The 22,407-nt window shown below is 40.6% G+C and overlaps 1 long non-coding RNA gene across 4 annotated transcripts in view; it reads right to left on the reverse strand.

Annotated features, from left to right (window-relative positions):
- Nucleotides 1–460: 460 nt before the first annotated feature.
- LOC124057536 overlaps nucleotides 461–22,407 on the reverse strand; it is an 85,615-nt gene continuing 63,668 nt past the window's right edge. For 2 of the 4 annotated variants that reach the window (XR_006843124.1, XR_006843121.1), the window contains exon 7: nucleotides 21,348–21,874. This is a non-coding gene — a long non-coding RNA (uncharacterized LOC124057536). Of the gene's footprint in view, nucleotides 1,292–21,347; nucleotides 21,875–22,407 lie in introns of those variants that run through there. The other 2 variants (XR_006843123.1, XR_006843120.1) reach the window with 2 other exon arrangements.

The raw sequence follows: 22,407 nt of genomic DNA on the forward strand, positions 1-22,407 counted from the left end.
TCCTCACACTCACAAATCAACAAGTCTTCAAACTCACTGCAGCCACGTGTGTTTTGTTTTCTGATCTGAACCTGTGAGACTTAGGGGAGATGGGGAAAAGTTGTGTTCATAACCACTAAAATACAGTTTCTTTTTGGTTACATTTAGGCAAAGACACGTCTTTATGAAAAGGTCTCAGTTTTGCTTGCATCTCATGCATGCATGCAAGGATGCATCCTGCCAACAGTTTTACATTATTTCACCTATCAACAGTTGGGGGCGATAGAGTGCCAAGAAATATAGCACTGTGCCAGCATAGGCAAAGAGTCAGGCCGCAAGCTAGTTCACGTGAATATAAATGAGGCGGGTTTCAAAAATATTTAAAAGATTGGCTTTGCATCTAGTTTATCAGGGAAAAAAGTACATTTTCAACAAATCTCGGGATATAACTGTTTATTACAATTAAACTCCACAAGGTGCCGTTAAATGAAAGACATGACATGCAAATTAAGTTACCAGTACATTGCCACAGTACACTGTCACAGTTACTGTGCATAGTTCAAATGTTGTTGTAAAATGTAAAATGACACTGAGCCATTTGACTACACTCAGTGCCTCATCCACATTGGTTTCTGGTATGTACAACATTTTCTCCTCCTAAACATGTTGTGCCACTAAAGGATATTAACTATATCTAACCACTTTAATGATTCAGTGTTATATACTAGGGAATTTTTGTGGATGTGAAACAACTAAATAAAAGGTAAAAATGCATGTCAGTCAAATATTGGTGTCATGTGAAAAAGGCTTTGAATGGCCAAAGCAAAGCATCCACAGTGCTTGTGTTAGTGTTGTTTCTGGCTCCATAGTGTCTATTCATCACAGAGGCTTTAACATATTTCCATATCATAAAACTTTTCATAGACAGCTCCGTTATGTGCAGTATTACACGGTAACTCAGACATTTGGACATGTCAGCTGCAGAATAGATGGCACATTTTGGATCACCGACTGTGCAGCATGAAAAATGAATGAATAGCGTGGAAGCTGTGTGTAGTGGTGGTGGGCTGCAGTCACTTAGAAGAAGAGCTGTAAAGATTGACAAGGCCCCCCTCACTTGTGTTTTCATTGCAACGGACGCTTTTGATGTTTTATGGGAGAGGCCTCGCCTTGTTGCTAGAGTCTTTGCCGTGACAGCAGTGCGGCGGTCTTGAAATACAGCTGGTGGTGAGGGATTCTCCATGGAGGACAGCAAATGGAGCTTCACCAGGAGGCAGCGTTCCCCCGGTGGCCCCCGCTGTCATCTGCCATCCTGACAGGCAGACAGAGAGGGAGATAGAGAGGGGAGAGTCAGCCGGGCTAAGTGACAGACACGCCAATGTGACCCAATCCACCAGAGGGAAGGCTTCATCACTGTCTTAAACGCCCTGATGTTCTCCGAGGCCAGAGACTGAGAAGACCGGGTCTAACCTCAGCCCACGACCCCCCTCCTGATAAAACAGCAGCCATGATACATCGCAGCAACCAGAGTTCAGCTACAACAGGCTGAGGGGAGGGAGCAGACAAACAGAGAGACAGTGTAATACAGAGGATGATGTATGGCATCAAGCATAATGTTGCTGAACAGACACTGCACTCAAAGGTCTTCTGGTAATAGCAAAAACAATTACAATCACCCACTGAAGCATTTTCTAATCTCAATCATCCTTTGGGAAGACAATTTCTGTATTCTGCAGCTTCAGTTTTAAATGATTTTCCCTTAAAATCCACAGCACTCATTTATTAATGCATTCTGTCCGCATCATTTTTTGACTCTACACACATACATACATGCACAGAGCTATGTGGAACTGAAGCGTCACTGTTAACTGCTGTTAAGTTCCACTGGATCAATTTAAAGTGCACTCAAATCTGGTGCATCTAAACTTGAAGTCATTCAAGTTTCTATTTCCTATACACTGAGTTGTTCGTTTGAAACCTTCAGCCTGATCCTTTCAGGTATGCGCCCGAGGGGTAAAAGTCCACCTATGTCAGCATCTCTCAATGTCTACAGTTATGGTGATCCACCAGTGGGACATATGTGAGATCTTCTGCCTCTGTGTTCGCAGGAAAGTGCTTTTCCAGGCAGTTCAGTCCTGCCTCTGTCCCTGAGAGGCACAAGTGGAGACCATTTCATCCTTCCCTTCTCTGGCACTTCTGGGACTTTCAACTTCTTAGAGAACTCACAGTGCCAAGGTCAGCCGTCAATTCCAGCATCTCACTGAGGTCCCCAGACCAGAACCAAAGCACCTACGAGGCCAGTGAGCCCTCAGACACTTTATATTCTCGCCATCAATGACTTCTGGTATACTGGGACGTATGTGTAATTAAAAGGGGGCTTTAAATTGCCCCCAAGCATTAAAAATGGATCTTGTTGGCAGCAAATGGAGCATCTCCTTGCTCATCTTCCACCATTTTGCCTGGTCCATGAGGACTGGAGGCCCAGAAAGATGCTCCTGCAAGAGATGAGAGCTGTTTGTTTGTGCCTCAGAGGAAGTGGAAATCTGTGACTGGCTGGAGGCTTTTTGGAGGATCATTGAAGGCTTTAAGCCAGAACATTGTTGTTGATGAAACAGCAGTCCAAGAACAACAGGTTGTTAGTTAATGCCAACTTTATTTTAAAAAATATTGGTAATAGACTATATTTAAGCAGGTTATCTTATTAAGGTCGAGACAGTTTCTGGATTGCAGACCTGTTGAGAGAAGGTAGAATCAAGGAGGGTTTTAAAGATGTACAGCAATAATAAATAAATGAAAAATTAATTTCCAATGGAACACACACTGCTAAAACTTGACTTGTTCTGGTATTGTTAGTAGGTTATGGGGTCAAATGTAAGTGAATTTCAGATAATTTTACACAAACTTTGTTGTGCAACTGACATTACTGAGACAGTTTGGTAACTTTTATGACTCAAATTATGACTATAATCACTTCCATGACTGAAGCAACTGACTCAAGAGAATCGTGGGAAATTAAGGTGAGTTCACTCTGCCATTATCTTGATGAGTGATCTTCTGCAAATGTTGCATAATCTTGCTTTAAGTTTGTAGTATGAAAATACTGTATGAAAAGGCAAAAGAACAGTTAATGATAAATATCACAGTACCTATCCGATGTTGTTTCAAGACCCTGATGTGACAATGGGTGTCCCTCTTTGATATAAAACAGGTGAAGCATTTTTCTCAGTCCCACTTGCTTGACTTTTACAACAATCACTCATTACTTTTTATAATGAACTCTACCAGATCTACATATAAACATTAGTTTACAAGTCATGTTAGTTTTCTTGAGATTTTAAAAGATTTTTGTGCTTTGTGTTGTGCTTTTACCTTCTTGACTCATCTGTCTCTTTTAATACTGTGCTTTGCTAAATGTGATTTTTTGACTCTACTTTTTGAGCAGAGCTGAAAATCTACAGACACAGTTGTAACTAAAATCAATCTGTCTCCCTGTATATACACTATATAGACAAAAGTATCCAGACAGAGCTCTGATTTTGAGGGGTTGGACCAGGCCCCTACGGTGGAAGCTGCTATAGCTGCAAAGCTGTCTATGTATTTAGAATGCAATGTCATTAAAGTCCCTGTTGGTGTAATGGTCAGGTCCATATAATGTATGTTCTCCTTTTCGTGATCCTTTTAGATAAGCAGCTCGAATGGTGTAATGAACCTGCCCGCTACTCCTTAAAATGTGAAAGATTTTTGAGAAATTAGGTGATCTTTAAACTTGAACCACAGTGACCCCTACAAAGGTCCCTTGAGTAGCAAAGACCCATCACAAAGAGTTATATAACTTCAAGTTCTAACTTTAAGACATTTTTGGCTTTTTTCTGTTGTGGAACTTAGAGGTGCTCCACAAGTCCACCTCTGAAACCTCTAAGAACCTCTTAGTGGCAAAACTTTACTTGTGTTCTCTCTCTCCACCAATGAGGACCACCTGCTAGTTTACTCGCTTCTGGAAGGCTAACCATACAAGCTCTAGCGTTTTCACTCCGTGCTTATTACATTACCATGAGCTCAGTGGCGAGGGCACCACTGCATCATAGACACGGCTATTACTTTGAGTGTATACAGGATGTCTGACTCTGTGAGTGTGTGTGAGTGCATGTAAGAAGGAGGAGGAGGAGGAGGAGGAGGCCCCCGACTCCTTGGCAACTACCCCCACACCTCTTTCTGCACACACACACACACACACACACACACACCAACCTCTTGCACCCGGTGTCAGAGCCTTCTCCTGTCAGTAATTTGTTGCTAATCAGCTGTCAGCTCAGAAGCGATGATGAGGTGATCATCGTGGGCGGTGGAAGGTAATGGCCTTAAAAGTCACAGAGTCAATGTCAATGGGATCACTCGGATTCAATCAGGGGCGGCCCGATGAAGGATGGCGCCCGCTGACATTACCACTCATTTTGAGCCCAAGCATCTGGGCCCTAGTAAATAACCATCAGTGGGTGGGTCCGGGGGACAGGTCATTAGCCCTGAGAAAAATAAATATCTCCTCTCTCGTGAAGGCTGCAAGTCATTTAGCACAGACTAGGAAATTTCACCCTAGATTAAGTATGATGAGCCAATATCAGTCAGAGGAGAAGCCATACTGAGCAGGGGGCCCTGATGATACGCAGAGAAAATTTATACGCAAGCCTCAGCAAATGTAATATGATTTTAAAGGTGAGGAAGTGTGTTGGCACAGTGCTGGAAGGAGGGACTGGACCACTTGAAACAAGAGTTTGACTGATGGGGGTTTTTAAGGGCTGATGTCTTTAGATTGAAGGTACAGATCACTGGCACTTTCTGCTGATGTTCTCCATTTTCAAATTTGCCCAATTTAGTGACAAATATGAGAAAAGATTTATAGTTTAGATTGATAGATTAGATTTATATTCTTGTCAGGGTTGGAAAACACCAACTCTGGGATATATTTGTCTTCCTCTTTCACTAAAATTGGTTTCATCAATTAATAAACCTAAACTGAGAATTAAGAAGGTTTTTTGTTTTGCATAGCTAGGAAGCAAGGATTGGCTGTCATTCAGGAAATAACCAGTATCAGCCTAATTTTATCATTAAACCAGTGTAACTGAGGAACAGGCAAAACACAAGATTACAAAAGAAGTTAGCAGAAGGACTTCTTAAAGATGAGATTTTGGTGTGTGTCTTTTCTGTTTTTTTAATGTCAACTAATGCTAGTAATGACGATGATGAATGAATGAATAAATTAATATAATATAATATAATATAATACACACATTTAATGTAGAAAGTGCCTTCATTTGCTTTTTATTCTTTATAGAGCCATAACCAATCAAAAATTTGTCATGTGGTTACGTATAAGGAATCTGACAGTGGTTTTAACTTGCCCTCAATCTACTAGCACACAATATAAATAAATAGACATAGAAATAAAAACATAGCTGAATAAAGAAAAACACACATTATATCAAAAAAGATCTATATAAAAGTATATTTAAAAAGCAACAATGACCAATATACAACATCCGTACAATTAAATCCAAATGTTTTTGTAGATTGTAAACAAAGACAGACGGTGAAATATATAGTATATACATACTTGAAGTTGGTGGTCATGTTCAGTGCATGTCTGTGTACATGTCTACACTGTGTATACAGCATGCATGGTTTATAGTTGAGAATTATACAGTTTGCTGAGAGAATTAAGTACCAGATTATTTAATTTTACTGTGTGATGTTAAATGATGGTATTAACCTGATCTGTGGCATTAATAAAGGACAAATGAAGGAGAATTTGAACTATGCCTGACACTGGGTGCTTTTAAACCTCTATTACATGTCATCTTTTTGTTCCCAGTGTCAAGTTTGGGGCTCCAGTGGAAGGAAACTCAATCTGGCATCTCCTCTTATAAAAGTCGTGCACACCCTTCATCCAACTTGACTAATGTAAAGCCTTGATGACGCACAAACGACCCTGGCGGCTTTGAACTGTCACCAGTCTAATTGATAGGAGATGGCTCAAAATCCATTACAGCAAATATAATACAAATATTATTATATTAATCTCCAAACCTAGTATATTTCTATCAACATAATTAATTTAATCCATCTGCAAAGTGCTGGTTTTTATGAATAATTAATATGAACACTTAAATATTAAATATTCATATTTGTTCATGTATCTCAATTGTGTTAGAGTGCTGCTGGGCTGCTCTCAGTCATCTGTGGACATGTGTGCGGAAAGGTATACATCACCAGCCTCCCCAAAATATAACAGTATCAGTCTTTTCAACAAATGTCTAAAAATGACAATGAAATCACAAAGCCAACTAGAATTTACAGCATTGTTACAGAGACACAAGTCTGACACAGCAGGCCACTGTTTGCTTCCTCTTTCTTTTAACCATGACCACAATCTTTCTCCAAGCCTAACCAAGCTGTTTTTGTCCCTAAACCTAACAAACTTTAACCATAGTGGTGTCACATCTTAAATTTTTTTTGCCCCAAAAAGGGCTTCAGATCAGAAAATGCTCATACGTGTCTTTTTACAACGTATTTGGACATTTCACTTGAAAGACTTGTAGCATACAGGCAAATGTGTTTCTTTGGTTGCATGTCTGTACATGCATATTCAAAAGTCAAGCAATGTCCATCATTCATACCTATCTGTAAAATGGTTAATGCTGAAGGGAAAACGTCAATCAATAGCATAGACAAAGATGTGCATTTAAATGTATTAATTAGTGTCTACATCTAAATGAGTGACCTCTTTTTCTCATGACATGAGTGAAAATGAGAGAGTGCTGACAGTGGGTTTGATACCAAAATATTCATGCAAAGACATTCAAAAGCCATTTTCATTCGCTCTGTGGTGTGTTTGCTTGTACGGACAAACCAGTCGGACTGACTTTCACAGAGACTTTACAGGCAGGTTTGCTAACTCTTTCTCTCTCTCACCTCCTGGGTCCTGGTCATATATCCCCCACACTTTCTCTCTCGATGCCCAATACTCAGCAACTCCTGGCGAGGCATCATTAGGTATAATGTAACCCCCCCAACCCACCCCCACCCCCATAGGGATATTTTGGAGTGAAGCGAGCGAGCTGACCTTACTGAAGGGCTCAGACTGTGCTGCCAACTCTGTCTGTCTCTCTCCTCTCCATTTATGCCCCCCACCACACCTCCCTTATTTCCACCAGAGTTCGGTGGTCACACATAGCAACATATTGATTTACCACGGAAATCAATGTTACAGCTTCAATCAAAACTATCTTGTGACTCTTGATCCCCTCACTGAGAACCAACTTGAATCTGAACTACCCATCAATTTTGCTGAGAGTGGCTGCTTAATTTGTTTTTAATATACAACAGTGTTTTGTTGTCACACTAAACTAGTGCACATGGGGATAATCCTTTCATGTACTGTTGCTGTGAGTTTAAAAGTGTGAGGGGAACGCTGTGCACCAGTGCTGTTGCTGAGTTTCTTTGGTCTTTCTTTGAAAAGTAATTGATATGTAATTCAGACCGCTTCTCTAGATACAAAAATATGATTGGTTGAGTTAAACCTTAGTGGCAACAGGACCACATACAGAAGCAAGATGATTGTGATTGATTGTGATTGTCAGGTGGTCCATTCCTACAGCTGATTGTCCAAATGCATCTCTAACTGCCCTCAGGTTTGTTTCAGGTATTTAAACTTAGAATAAATTGCAGCTGTTGTGAACATGCTGCGGTTTTCTCCTATAGGACTGAAGGCTTCATATGTTGTACTGAGATTGAGGCCCTCTGATACACATTTGGGATTTTTGGCTGTACAGATTAAACTCATTGACTTTGTTTAACAATAAAACAAAATGAGTTTTTGAATAAATACAAACTAAGAAACTATCCATGCACTTGAATCTTACCCAGTATTTGTTCACAAGGTTTGGTACTGAGAAGTGCTGAACTGGCAAAGTCAGTATACAGCAAACATAAATGTTTTTAGAGCTTTAGAGTTTTTAGAGTTGGTGGAGATTAAAACAAGACTTAAGAGAAGAGTGAATATTGAATAAATTAAATTCATCAGGCAGCCACAAATAAAACTCCAAATGAGGGCTAATGCTGTTCCATGTCTGCTGGATGTTTAAATGGGCCACTTTCATGAACGTTATCAGGTGACAGGATGTCCATGTTGTGTTTTCAGCTCTATCTGTTGCTCACAAGTGGCCAAAACAATCAGTTAATGCTTCTTCAAGTTTAGACTGCCTTTGTGAAACTACTAGTTTGCCAAGTTCTAACTAGATATACCAACCATCAGCTACATAAATATTTGGGTGTTGTGCTGACATTAGTAATGAATGAGATAGAAAGAGTATATTTTCTTTATGTTTCAGATTATTTTGAGTTCCATGTTTATTTATTTTTTTTGTTTGTTTGTTTTTGCCATTTGAGATTCAATGAGTTCAGTTGTTCCCTGCAAAAGTTCGATTATTTTGCTTCACCCATTCAAGCTTAACAGAAACTCTGAGATGGTTTTTGGCTGCACAGCAGATTTGCCTTTTGAAATAAAGGTCCAACCTACTAAAAGTTGAGGCGAGCAGTGTTGCTTGATAAAACTGTTTTAATCTCATGTAAGGATTTGTCCATGTGCAGCTTGATTTGTTCATGATTTATTCCTAAGTCACTTGGAAATAAACAAATACCCTCTTCCTTGCACTCGCCACCCTGCCATGTCCAGTGATAGAAGCAGGTGCTGTGTCCAGGTGGGCCTGCCAACACATGAGGCTGGCACGGACCAGCAGGGGGTGCGACCAGGCCAAGAGTCCACCAGGACTGATACACTGCAAAACCTGTTGCCAAACTCCCTCCACAAAACACAGAAAACATGAATACTGACTGAGAGTTTAAAAGGCAAACCGATAGGGTGTGCATTTGTGGACGAGCTGATTGTTATGGTGAAATGATAAACTAGAGGGACAAATTAGCTCCAAGTTTGAATCTGAGTGTGTGTGCATGTGTGTGTGTATGTGTGTCTGCATTGAAGCTGATGAACCCTGCCTGGAAGACGATCATTAGTGAGTCAAATACCAGCACAAATGGCCGCCCGCGATAATGGCTGACATTCATCTACGTCTGAGTCTTGTCCAACTCGCTGCTTAACGCTCACACAACGAGGGAGCTGAAGTCTGACAAGCAAAAAAAGAAAAAAAACTTTGATTGTGTGTGTTTGGGTGGGGGGGTCCAAACGCATCTCAAAGTATGAACATGTGTCAGTTTCTACACATAAACATTTACATTTTGACCTGACGTTGCCACTGAAAGTGCGTGGGATTACCTCGGATTAACTCTAAATGACTTAGTAGCGCGTGATTACCAGCAAATAAGGACAGAAAGTGCTAAGATCTGAGCTGTAGCATCCTGAAAATAGATTCAACAAAGTATTCCTCTCACAGCAGAATAATCATGTATGATGAGGTAGTGCAAGGGAAGGAAATAAAAGCTTGTTGCGTAACATTCTAACACTCACCCACTTTGGTGTGATCAATCAGGCACCCGTGCACAGTCCATCCCTCTGCCCCCCCATCTGTCATTGCAAGTGCTGTCCATATAACAGGCGCCTGTCAATTTCGCCTGCTTTTTATTGACTCATCCTCTGAGCCATGGAGGGGTTTCGATCACAATTATCATTTTTTATGAATACATTTTCATGAATATATTAGCGTCCTCCCCACCACCGCCACCCACCACACACATACACATACACATTTGGTGGAGTGTTGTTTTCTCACAGTTAATCAGTGGCCAGATAAATCAGAGGCCATATTTGCAGTCCATCTGCTGGGAAGGTGCAGTAGGCTCCAGACGCCATTCAAACATGCTGGACAATAACAGGAAGTGGAAAGACAGCACGCAGATGTTACAGGCATCACACTTCAGTGTTCACCATGTTCTGTCAATACAGATGTCAGGCCAAGAGGAGTTATTTTTTCCTGGAACAGGACACAAAGAACTTTTGTGATTCTGCTGGTGGCAGTTTATGACTAGTTGAGATCTACTGATTTTTTTTTACAGTAAACACTAAGCCTCAACCTGTTTTTGGGAGACTGGACCACAGGTCGGCAGTTTAACCAGCTGAGTACAGTACAGTACAGCATACTCATGATGTTCTTGATCCAGTAAATAGGTGTCCAACAATCCCTGTTTTTTTCCTGTTTAAAGGGGGAATATTTAAATTTTACAAGAGGAAATGAAGCTTTTTTTCCCCCCTCAAATTAAAAGTTGAAAGCATGAGCAGTAAAACATACTTGGTCTAATATGACAAATAAGTTATGGGGGCTAATGTTAACTAACTTAAGATAGATACTGTTGTATAATTTATGTGTTAGTTCACTAACTTCAAGATTCCTCGCTAGTTGTGCCTCTGTATTTTAGCATCTAACGTTGTCCTGTCGTTTGAAGTGACAGTCCGTTTCTACTAAAGTTACAGACTTGATTTAAGGAAAACAAAATGATACATCACAGGCCACGAAGTGCAGTGAAAACCCTGTGTATGAGCCACTCACCCACAGGACTGTGCTGAACTCTCTGCATTGGTCACAAATGTTTTCTGCCAGAGAGCTCTTTCTGTCAGAAAGTCCCCTTGCAGAAAAATAAGCAGCAGAGACAGAAGTTTTATTGTTGTTCTATTCATCCCTGCTGCCACTCATGGTTTATTCATTTCACTTTGAACAAAATCCATATCCATTTGGGATTTTTCTAAAGTTGTACTTTTTTATAGTGTTGGTTTTTATTTTATGATCTTTTTGATTTTTGCTCAAAAATTCAAAAAGCATCTTGGTGATTGAGCAGGAGCAGAATGTAGTTTCAAATGTTTTTTTTATTTTTACTCTTGTACTCTATTTATAGATATTTTGCAGACAGTCGGACAGAAGTACAAACATGACATGTTTTTAATCTTATTCACAGACACATACAGGATGCGATGCCTGAGAGAGAAACTGCAGTAATGGCAGAAAAATATACATACATTAAAAACAAGGAGTCAGGAACAAGGCCTCTTGCTTAAAATAAAGAAGAGCAACTCCATAGATAACTCTCTGAAACTCTGAATAAAGACCAAAAAGGGAGCGCAGTGCTTTGTTATTCCAGATGGCTTTATGGGTCATGAAAGAGTGATTCACGCGTCACTTTAAAAGTGCTTGTCACTGGCCTGCCGTCTAAATGCTCTTCTCCTTAAAAACCGGGAAGCACCCCATCAATTATTTGCTAAGCAGCCATACTGAAGATCTCACTTTGAACAGTGTGTGGGGATGGCAGCCCTGTCAGCATGATGATAGATGCACTGGAGGCTCATGCTGCCCCCAGCACGCCTCTCTGAGGGTCGGCAGCTGTACAAAGCCTGAGCTGTGTGCGTGTGTGTGTGTGTGTGTGTGTGTGTGTGCAGAAAAGCAACACACACATACATTCATGGCCACCCTCAAGTGCACAAAAACACCTGCACATATGCAAACCCACATTAGCATAAACACCTAGTCTTATACAAACACACATAATACACACTTACGCAGGGCAAATGGCGGAACACTCATTTACACTGCATATGTCATTCTGTGCTTCTACTCCGCTACATTTCAGGTGGAAATGTCATATTTTTTACTTAATTATATTTATTTGATAACAGTAGTTCTTTGCAGATTAAGATCACGTATTACAGCAAATTCACTGAATGACAGAAAAGTGAACAGAATTCAAGAACAGAAGAATGTCACAGTACAAAATTCAAGTCTGATTTGTAAATCAACTTAACTCTGCACAGCTGCAAACCTGCCAGAGCCCGGGCTACTAATTACATCGTTTGCCACTTTAATGTCCAATGTAGCCATTGAGGATTCGATTGGGTCAGAGGAGAATTAATAGAGCATTAATCAACATGCGCTAATTAGCTAATAACATGTTAATTAAATCAGGTATTTAAAGTTCTGAGACTCGTAATGCTTATTCTACCGTATGTGTCATTTACTGTAGAGAGAGACAAAGAGGGGTCTGCGCATGCATGTTGTAGCAGTGAGTCAATATGAATGTCATGGAGTTACATCCAACCTTGATTGCTCCACTGGGGTTTCCCTATTTGCACCATTGTTATTCCCCTCGATCTGACCCCTGACCCCCGACCCTACCCACCTCAACCCCTCATTTCTTCTGTCTTGTGATCAGCTGTGACAAATTCACATATAAAAACCTTTTCGGATCAGTGTTGCCGTTTAGACTAGCATACGCTGCATGCTCAGCTGATGTTCATAGATTTGGAGAGGGATCGAGAATGGCAGAAAGCCAATAGATGAGCTTGTCTTTGAGGTCCAGATCAGTGAATTACTTTGAGAGTATGGGGTCCCTCCTGCTGCTCTTAATGTGAAATCAATACACCCTCCTCAACTAACCAGAGTAAAACACTTGACCTTAGGATTGACATTTTTTTTGCCTCGCTCTCTTTGTCTTCTAAGGAATGGGTCCCTAAGTTTGAGGACAGTTTTTATTTTGCTGTGTTACTCATATAGCTGAGGCTGCTGTTCCTGTTATATCAGACATTGTAGGCTCTGGGTACTCTGGCTACTCTGGCCTCAACCTGACTTTACAGCCTGAACTAGCAAGGGAGTAGTTTGTGCAAGGTAGACCAAACAGAGGCATAAATACAGCACACTAAAAGTATTCAGATGCCTGAACACCCTTATGTTATTGCTGAGCATCTCATGATATGCTACTTCAGGTTTTCAGGTTATGCAATTTTGGGTTTTCCACCAGATGCTGTAACCTGGCTACAGGGATTTGCTCCCATTCAACTACAAAAGCATTAGTGAGGTTGAATGGGTGATAAGGTCTGGCTCACAGTCAGCATTCCAGTTCATCCCAGAGGTGTTGGATGGTCAGGGCTCTGTATAGGGCCGTGAAGTTCTTCCACGCCAAACTAGGAAATCCATTTCTTTATGGAATTGGCTTGGTGCACAGGGACAAAAGTTAAATGTACAGGGTGTCCATATATGTTCCTTGTTGTTTCTTAGAGACCATACAGACATACCACCACCATGTGACATGAAGAAGCTGTTTAAAATCAATTGTTGATTTTTTTTTTCGGTTCTCATTCTCATCTCCTGGTGGACCGTGCTTTAATAAACGTTCCATACGTCCTCTTGACCCCACCATGTCACTGTCTCCTCCTCCTGTCTTTCCCCATGCTCCCAGTCACCTCACCTTAAAGGAGGAGGCCACAGATCAATACGTTTGATGGGGAGGCAATAAGCAGCCCTATTAAGTGACAAAGGTTTACTCTGTAACAGCTGGGCTGGCGCGAGAGCCGAGCTTGTCTGACTAATGAATCGTGAAACAATCAGGCAGTAGCCATTTGTGTTTAGATCTGTAAATATGGCGCGGTACAAGTGCCAGACCATCGCTGGCACTCCAGCTGGGGCCACAGATGGTCTGGATTGGAGGCGAGGCACAGGCAAACCGTTAGCTCCTCCGGCCCACACTGCACCGCACCTCCTCTGTCTCTGAGTGACAACTTCACTTTCGCGCTAACTTAGCCCGCCTGCCCCACATTGGGAGCCAGGATTTGGCTAAAAAAATGAAAAAGAAAAAAAAAAACCCTGACAGCTCCTGAATGGGAGCCTTGCCGATGAGTAGTCTTGCTGCAATCCAGAAGAGGGAACCAGAGGGAGTAGAGAGCCAGGTGAAAGAGGAAGAGCAATGATGATCCTGCTATTTAAAGACATGATCAACCTAATTAACCTTGAGATGCCAATGACTAATTCTGAGGTGGCTAGTCCACCACAAGAGAGGCGACGCTGAGGCCTCATAAATCTCACTAATAAGAAGCGCTTTCTCAAATAGGAGGAACATGAGCACGCAGGCTGGTCATTATTTGGAAGAGGATTGAAAATACTGTATGTGGTGTTCTTATCAGTCAAGCAGGAGGAGGCGGCTGGTAATGTGGCAGAGATGGACTGTATTTCACCCGGCGACAGCTGAGTAAATACAGACACATTCAAATAGACAAATAAGAATTCACTTCAAAGCCTTTTTGTCATTTGCCTGCACAAATGATTGAAATAGTGACAGAATACATTCTGCAGTTGCGGTGAGGAGAGCGGGGGCTGAGGGGGGTTAGCGGGTGGGGGTGGGGTTGCGTCCTTGAAGATAGAGCTGTGAAAGAGATTAAAGGTTTATTTAATCTATTTCCAAGGTAAAATGATCTTCCGGCACTTTACGCTACACATTTGGTGCAGTGAATGTGAAAGCGGTACAAAGCCATTACAATGCCCCCAAGTCTATTAAACTGAATGACAGACGTTGTTTACAACCCCAACTGCTTCTGCAACTGCACCATTATCGCTGCATACTGATGTAAGCGTCAACAGCAGGATTGGTTGTCATTACAGAGGGACAGCAGAGCATCTTAAAGCAACATTTATCAGCGTTTATAAAGAATTTGTTACCCGTTAATCACTATATGGCAGGTTACTTTCAGTACGTCCACCAGCAGATTGCCTGTGAACACTACACACTAAGACATGGTGTGCGTCAGTTCAATTTTATTCATTTTTACACACATAAAGGACTTTAAAGTAGCTAAATTAAATTGCAAAACTACCACAGAGATATTAAATAGAAGATTTCTTAACAAGGTGAGACTGGACTTTTTGGACTTTTTCTTAAATCTCTTTTTGTTGTTACATACTGCTTTAAAAGGTCACAGATGAAAGTAGTGATTGCAGAGCTGCGCAATGGTCAATTTCAGCAAACAAAATGCTCATTTATTTCAAAATTATTCTTGCTTAAATCACTTTTAAGATCTTTTGCCATGAGGCGTTACCTTTTAGATAAATGCAGCTGTTAATAAACTCCCCCAATTGACATTCAGATGTTCTCCTTAAACACAATACAACAGTCTGCTCCGGTGTCTAGATGTTCCGCTCTGCCATGTGCTGGGGGGGATATTTATGGGCATCTAATCATCAGGTCTGCAGAGCCTTTGTTTCACAGTGGTAATAATGCCAGGCCTAGACCTACTGTCCTTGCCCCTTCAGTCCAGTGAATACAATCCTAGGCTATGGAACTTTTTGCGCAACGTTAACTGTCACGACCCGCGGCAGCGGCTGGAAATGGCTTAACTAAACTGTCAGATCTAATAAAGCCAATAAAGGGATCAGATAAATGTTTATTACATAGTGGGAAAAGATCATTTCTGGACAGAAATTGAGGATGACCTTTCCAGATAATTCCTCACTGCCTTCACCCCCCTCCTTCTGCTGGATAAATCACTGGGTCCATTTTGTTTCACGGCTGATGGAGCCTTGCTGACGTAGGATTGTTAAAACCTTGCTCACTCTTCTTCCTTTGTCTCCCTAATTTCAGGAGCCCTGAGTCTGAATGCCACCTCAATGTACAGACAGGGCAGGCTGCTGAGCTCCGGCTGTTACAGTGTACAGTCAGATGAGATAATAATATACGTAATACCACAGTCTAAATGCATATAGAACCTTGATGATTGAATAGGCAACATCTTTGTTGTTAAGAAAATTGAACCTAAAAGATATTTAAAGGAATGGCCTTGTTAATAGAGCTGCTGGATTCTGTTTGTGTTTTGTTAAATAAATCCTCATTTGGTTTCTCTGGATAACATTTGAAAATAAATTGTAAAGAGAGATTAAAGAGAGAGTTTAGAGTTAAAAGGCCAGTGACAGATATTTATCCATTGTTGCAAGACTAGACTGCTTTTTAAAGCTAGGCGTTAGCTGTTTATTCATTCGAACAGCCCTGAGCTGAAGGATGAGTGCTAAATCAGTATCACAAAACACACACCTGTATCAGTGAGCAGCAGCCCCCCCGAGCAGACCGCTCTTTTAGTGCTAATTCAATAACATTAGCACAAAGCACACACTCACAACAGTGAGTAGCATTTTTAAAATAAAGTCGACTACATCAGAGTGCATGTCAAGCAGTCCTGGCATTCTTCTACCTTGTCCTCAGTTCAATTGGAAACTTTCATGGCAGTGAAAATAAAAATAAACCATATAAAATCTACAAACAAAACAAGGTTAATTTCAACCAAACAGTTTAGGTGTTAAAGCTTTCCTTTTTAAAAGGCATGATGGGATCATATTAGACCTGCTTTGGCTTCTTTTTAGTGCCTATTTGTTTAAGAATGTTCATTTTACAAAAAAGATTTTTAAATACTATTGCACTGCTAATAATGTTCGACTGAGCCTTTTCAGTTAAGGAACCTAGACTATCTGAGAAGATCCACTTAGCTGAGTCTGGATCCTATTTTTAATTTTTAATGTAAATTGTACAGTTTACCCTGATTTTCAGTAAGTTGGCTTCCTCTTATTTCATCAAGTTGTTTTAAATCACCATGTTTAAAGCCTGTATTTTTTATTCTGTATTTATTAAACATTGTCTGCTGTGGTTTTATGTTGTGATGGAGGTTGTAATTTTTGCTTGTATTTTGTAAAGTGCTTTTTAAACAATAGTACACTATAAACCAATTTTATTACTATGATATTGAAGTTCTAGCATCTAGTGGCCATTAGCAGAACAGCAGCTTCAAGCCTTCGTGTCTGACTCTTGGATAATACACTGGAATACTGCCTTTTCATTCAGTTTGACCAAATCTGCCAAATTCAAATTAACAAAGTTAAATGGCACATGTTCGTTGTATATAATTGTTATTATTATGTAGGGAAGGGTGGCTGGTTTTTCTTGTAGTTAAAACCAATGGAAAATTTAAGTATTACACAGAAAACCTGTAACGCTCATCAAATATGGATGACGACACCATGAGCACCTGCACCTCAGGGGTTCACTGCTGAACAGATGTGTCGTGATGAGATCAGGTTAGGGGGTGTTCGAAGATGCTTCTTTGCTCCTTGATCCCCTTTATTTTCCGCTCAGACGCCTGCCCCCCCACCCCCCACCCCCCCGCCCCTCCTTGGCCTGTCCTCTGAGCTACATGTGGCAAGGCTGCCTACTGCTTCCTGTGACAAGCCAAGCTGTCCGCTGACCACTTCATTTTTGATGTTGGCAGGCAAAACTTGAGTCATGGCAACCAGTGTGTGTGTGTGTGTGTGTGTGTGTGCATGCACCAACATGCACAAACAGACAGACATGCACACACACACACTGGGTTCAAGAGAACATCATCCAAGAAGAAGAAGAGTTTCCAAATGACCAAACACAGGCTGCTTGTTGAGTGTTTGCTTCGCCTCGTCTTTGTTTTCTCTCCATCTCCATCTCTGAAGTCCATCAATGCATCTCTGTTTATCTTTCATTCCCTTTCTTTCTTCTTTGTATTGATATTTAAATTTCCATCCATCTTGGTTGCTGCTTTCCTCTTTGTTTAAAAAGTATTTCTGTGTACTTTTTCCTCATGTTTTACTTTCTGAACTTTCTTTGAGATTTTACTGTCTCATTGTCTTTTTGTTCTTGATGTCTGTTTACTGTGTTACTCTATTCTTATACTGTTTCTTTCCTCCCTCCTTTCTGTCTTCTGTCCTTTTAATCTCTGATGACAATATTTAAATGTTGGCCATCCATATCCATAGCCTTAATATTATTATTATCATTATTGTTATTATTGTTACCATCGATAACTTGAAAAGTACACTGCTTTTCATTCTTCTTAAGCTATACAAACCAGCTTGATAATGTGAAAGACGCAGAGTCACACAGCTTAAAAAGGCTCATTAAAAATTTGAGTTCTGGAGAAATGTTTGTTCTCAGAAACTGAAATTTATTCTGCAGACATTATAAAAGTGAATGTTTATGTGCACTATAACTGTTTGAAGCTAAACGGATCACTTTTTTATCTTGGCAATTTCTTTTGTTTCCCTCACTCCGTCTCATATAGAAGAAATCATTTACTACTGGAGTCACTGTCACTGGACACCAACATGTGCCTTTTGTCTCTATCTGTTCCTGTATCTGTGTAATAAACCAGTGTGAGCCTAAAGACGTGACACGGCCCTGTTTAAGGTCAGATACACATTAAAAGTTGAGGTCAGGATAAGAGGCTTTGAACACCGCTACCATGCTGAGCTCATAATCTTTGGAGGCAGGAGGATGTGTGTGTGTGTGTGTGTGTGGTCACAGCTATAGAGTGAGAGTATATAAGGAAGGAGGGCCTCACCCAGCCCATTAGATGTGTGCACTGGCCTGTGAGATGTTGTATCACTTTAATTAGCGGGGGGCTGTGGGCCACGACAGCATGAGGAGATGGGGAGAAGGTTGATTGTGTTTTAGTCATTGCCTAAAGCCACAGACCCCCCTTCACCCTCACTCTTCTCACCCAACCCCTCCAACCCTCTCCTCACAACCCTCATGTGAAAAGTTTTTGTCAAGCTTGGCTTCCTCTCTGGGCCTTTTCTTAAAGTGGCTGATGACAGGATGACTTTTGTTTTCTTTAGATGGCATCATGTGTTGCTCTTTTTCTCTAGTCTTGTTGGTGGGAAAATTATATTCCAATATTTAAATTTACTCTGCCATTAAAACATCCCCTTTCCTTTTAAGATCACAACTTCCTCTTTAATTGCAGCCACATTTCCCACATTAACCAATCTGTGAGACTATTAATTTAGCCATTCTGCCTCTGGCCTCATCTGAATTTGACAAAACTGGGCAAAACTTAAACGCTGTCACACCGTCTGAATAAATTGCAAAATAATGAACGTTTTAGATAACTATAAAGACTGAGAGCACGCTGAATGCACCCTGGCACAGAGCCAGCCCCCGCAGACGGTCAGAGATGGAGCCATAGAGAGCGGGAATGGGGATTCTGGGTAATTGGACTCATTGTCCCATTGTAGAAGCTAATGAAGTGATGCAATTGAAAGGATGAGTCTTTGGGTTGTCTTAAAAGTAATTCTGCAGTTTGTAGCATTAATTCATTTATATTAATAACAATAATTACATGCCATTTAAGAAAACAACACAACATTTATTGCAAAATGGTGCATCCACCACGAAATCAAGCAGAAAATGAAAACAAATTCTCATAACATTGATGGATAATATTAAAGGTTCTTATTTGAGGCGCGCTGATTGTACCCTGGACCTGAGCTTATGTGCTGCTGAAATAACTACTGACAGCACAATTTTTTCCTCTACATTTTATTCCAATATCTTACTTTCTATGAAAATGTGGAAATAATCAAAAAATGTGATAAAAAGTTTTTTTTCCCCTATACTTATATACTACATCCCAGACTAAATAAACAGTTTCCACCAAAGAACAAAAGGAGCTTTCATTATAAAGTGACTGAGTCCTCACCATGGCAGTAACATGCTGTAATACATGTTACATGGATTTGATGTCAGAGGTCACATTTGAAAAACACAAGTGCTCACCAAAATATAGTGAGGATTGATGTCAGATGTGAAGATCATTGGACAGTAGCCTCCTAATGGCCACTGTCAGATCCCATGTTTCTCTCCGGTAAGGCGGGGATGCACGACAGTGAGATTGGATGGGAAATGGGGGTTGGGGAGGTGGTGACGGTGGGTGGTGCTGCGGGCTTTATTGCTATCATAAAAGTTTACACGACCGCCATCTCTTACAATCCATATTGACAGGAATTTTCAGAGAAAAGCTTCCTAAAGCACAGGAAAAGAAAAGAATAGGGCCATATCATCTTCCAGCCTTAGGTGCAACATACCCTTGTAATAGACCAAGGAAAATATAGACTTATGGAAAAATGAAATGAGGCATGAATGACCATAAGCGTGAAGACAATTACACCCTTCGGAAATCGTATATTTGTGAGGATAATTTCTGTTGGAGTCTGCGTGCTCGGTCCTGGTTGGGTTACAGTATCTTTTCTATGCTTGAACTCTCCTTGAACTTGGGATAACCGTAGCTGGAGTGGGACGTGGCTATCTGCCCCTGCATCTGGTTATTTTAGCTCCAATTTGCAGCCTAATGCCACAATTACCCTGATCTATGGCTCGAGTCACCCCTTTAATGGCTCACTGTCAAAATCAGCACATTTGCAGAAGCAAGGGCCTGAGAGGAAGTCCTGACTTTGCTCCATTGATAGCTTGATTGATTTGGGAACTACTTTTTTGTTCCATGAATGGCCAGATGAACCAGAAGTTAAGGGCAAACCAAATAACTTCTCTGATAAAACTGAATAAGGACTGACATAAAGATTCTACAGTGTCCTTTACAAATGTCATAATGTTTGTAATAACGGCCCAATGTATTACACTAATTGCAGTTAATAAAACTATAAAACAAAGTGGGGAATGAGACAAAAATGTGAATCACATCTCTCTCTACCACTGCATTTCTTCCATTAATGTCTAAAAATCAAATTTTGTCCTCATTCTCTTAAGTATTTCTCCTGATTTATCTTTATATTGAGTGCCATCATGAATTGTAATTTGAAGGTCATAGGGATGTTTATCCTCTTATTGATCCCTGTAGGGAAACTCATTCTGGATTTAGCTCATCCTAATTCTTAGAAGCGGTGGGCAGCCACTGAGCAGTGGAGCACCCTGCCACGGCCAGTATTCAAACCCAGTGCTTTGTTGCTGTGAGGCAGCAGTGCTAACCACTGAGCCACTGTGCTGCACCTTTTAACATGCGTTTTGTTTTTTAATTTTGTAATCTGTGACTGAGAATGTAAGGTTACAAGAAAATAGCTGATTAAACACAGCTTCACAAAAGTGGGCCTACAAAGGTGTACTGCTAATTACACACCAGAAAACAAAATGGGACAAATATAAAATGGAGAGACAGTTTCTTAGATCTGTACCATCTAGTACATTAGCATGCTAACAAGTTATTGTTACTTGAGACATTGGATGGACAGACAGAGGGACTGGCATCACCATAGAGCTACATGAATAAATCAAAATATATCCCTTTGTCAATTTTGCAAACCATATAGACCCATTTATTGGCAGTGGCTACCCCAAAAATTGATTAATCTAAAAATGTTTTGCTTTTTCATGAGTTGTGCTCCAAGATAAATCACTGGTCTGTGGTGATCACCTTATCTTGTATAGGTAAAACTGTAAAGACCAGTCAAATAAAATAAGTGCAGCTTTTGGAACAACTCACCAGTATGCCTTTTTGATCAAATCACTTTGCTTTCTCCCTATTTCTGCTCATTAGTTTTAAAGGATGTCTCTCTACATTATGTTCCACCTCAGCATGCTATTTTGACAGAAAATACATCAAATTGTAGATAAAAAGGTTCAGACTTTATGTAGTTTATGCAGTTAGGTAAATGTTAAATCTCTTAACCCTCATTGATCTCTGACCACTCCACAGCTATATAAAGGTATCGTGCTATTGAGCAGTAACTTATCACTCCTTTATTTATCATTATGGAGTTTTAATGACATCTAAGGATGAAACTTCGCAGTATTTCGTTGACAGTTTCTCTATATAATATGTTTACATGGTGCACATTGTAATGGTTTCAGTCACATTGAAATGGTTACGGAAAGTTGACTGCCATGAATGGAAGATGTTGTTTTAAAAAGATAGATAACATAGACACATTTTCCTCTTCCAAGTGGATGTAGCCTGTAGCCTGTAGCCAGAGACATGGATGTGTTTACACATACAGCTCACCAAAACAGTATTCACTCTGTTACAGCTTAATAGACTCTCTGCACTATTGATCTAAATATGTCCCTTTGGACACAATTGTAATAATGAAAGCCTGAAATGTTACAAAGGAAGATAAGATGTAACTCTAATAACATGAGGAGTGGAGATGCTGCAGTGTGTGGAGAGAGAGACTTCACTTGCCACTGCCCAGAATCCTCTCACGGCAATGAAAAGCAGGCCCCTGAAGTCCACTCCATCACGGTATGGCTCTCTGCCCTCGCTGTGGCGTGACTGGGACAAGGATGAGTGGCGGTAAAGGACAAATTCATGGACACCAGTTGGGCTCCCAGAACCAGCACACATTATTACCCCCAACAGAAGCCGAGTGAAGGCGGGAGCCAGGAGCCCGTCCCCGGCACAGCTTCGGTGGGAGATGCAAAAACAGATGGCCACCCCCAGCAAGACATTAGCAGTAGAGATTTGAAAACATCTTGAAGCCCCTGTCGCCACACAGAGACTGTGGTCAGAAGGCTATTGTGAGAATAGTAAAACATCGGTATGAATAGTAAAATGAGCTGCGATAATAACAACAGCTGTGCAAAATTACAAGGAATTGCGTATTATGGTGTATTTATTTGGGTCTGCAGTGTAACATTCAAAAGGCCATTGTCTAGCTGTGCATGACAGCCAGTGTCCAGACCTTTGAATAACAAGTTGACAATTCTGTCTGATGTAGTATATATGGAAATTATTCATTAAAACCTTTTGTTGGACTGAACTCAGTGATATTATTGAAAGTATATGTGTACATTTTTAACAGATGT

Source organism: Scatophagus argus, chromosome 4 (assembly GCF_020382885.2).
Source record: "Scatophagus argus isolate fScaArg1 chromosome 4, fScaArg1.pri, whole genome shotgun sequence".
Lineage (NCBI taxonomy): Eukaryota > Metazoa > Chordata > Actinopteri > Scatophagidae > Scatophagus > Scatophagus argus.